General features: G+C 44.1%; 1 pseudogene; it reads left to right on the plus strand.

The window, feature by feature from the left end:
- Positions 1–372: 372 nt before the first annotated feature.
- LOC118723557 lies at positions 373–980 on the plus strand (annotated as a pseudogene).
- The last annotated feature ends 448 nt before the right edge of the window (positions 981–1428 follow it).

Raw genomic sequence — 1428 nt, forward strand, 5'->3', positions numbered from 1 at the left:
TGCATTGGGGGTAGGGAAGTCTCCAGATTGTATGGGTGCCAGACTGTCTGGCTTTTATATGCCACTGAATTTTGATCTTTATGGAACTACCTAAGAAAGCTAACTCTCTAATGTGCCTGTGACTCCTAAGAACCACAGGAAGTTGGGTTTAGAAGCAGTCCCCCTCCCTCCAGCATCTGAGAGAGGAAACCTATGCTAGGTCCCATCAGAAGCTCAAATGGGTTACAGCACCTGCTGGGAGAAGTGGGAGCCTCTAGTCCTAAAGAATTAATTGTTAGGCAATTCTGTTTGTTGTACCCCAGTGAGACACTGAAAGTAATAAAAAAAAATCTGTCTATGGTGTCTTTTCTGGAATTTGCAGTGTGAAGAATCATGAGTAGAAAAGTCTCCTATAACACCCTGTACAAGGTGGTGCAGGAGGTCCTGCATAGGACTGGAAGCTTTTGGAGTTGGTGGAGCTGCAGATCAGCCTGAAGAATTATGACCTTCACAAGGACAAATGCACCATCAAGCTTAAGTCCAGGTTATCTGTGTGTGTTCTGGGGGCCCAGCAACACTATGATGAGGCCAAGGCTGTGGACATCCCCCACATGGATATCAAGTGGCTGAAGAACCTCAATAAGAATAAGAAACTGGACAAGAAGTATGATGCCTTTTTGGCTTCAGAGTCTCTGATCAATCAGATGTCATGAATCCTGGGCCTAGGCCTGAATAAGGTGGGCAAGCTCCCTTCCTTGTTGACCCAAAATGAGAACATGGTGGCCAAAATCAATGAGGTGAAATCCACAATCAAGTTCCAAGTGAAGAAGGTGGTGTATCTGGCAGTGGCTATTGGCCATGTGAAGATGACAGATGATGAACTATGAACAACATCCACTTAACTATCAATTTCCTGGTGTCATTTGCTCAAAAAGAAATGGCAGAACATTAGGGCTTTGTACATCAAGAGCTTCATGGGCAAGCTCCAGCACCTGTACTAAGACCCAGGTTAGTAAAACATTTTAAAAAATTGTCTGCAGATAAATCTCATTGTTTGCCAGGTCCTGTGACTACTCTGTTTTCAAGTTGCCTTCCACTCCATCTCCATGGCCACTCCCCAATGGCCTCACTCACATGCTTATGATCTCTTGTTTGGCCTAGTGCACTCTCCCCTAACTCTTCTTCCTGCCTCTAATCATTCCTAAAGACAATCTATCTTTCACCCCACAGCAAGCTTAATACTCGTAAAATATAGCCCTGACCTTGTTACTTGTATCAACCAGGATAGGTTAGGCTACTAGTATGCTATAGCAACAGAGAAAGCCAACATTCCTGGGACTTAAAACTACAAGTCCGTCCTTGGCACATGAGGATTCAGCTCTATATCATTATCTTCTTTATTCTGAGATCCAGGCTGATGAACCAGCCATAATCAGAAGCATCACAGAA

Source organism: Pipistrellus kuhlii, unplaced genomic scaffold, assembly GCF_014108245.1.
Source record: "Pipistrellus kuhlii isolate mPipKuh1 unplaced genomic scaffold, mPipKuh1.p scaffold_m20_p_2, whole genome shotgun sequence".
Taxonomy (NCBI): Eukaryota; Metazoa; Chordata; class Mammalia; order Chiroptera; family Vespertilionidae; genus Pipistrellus; species Pipistrellus kuhlii.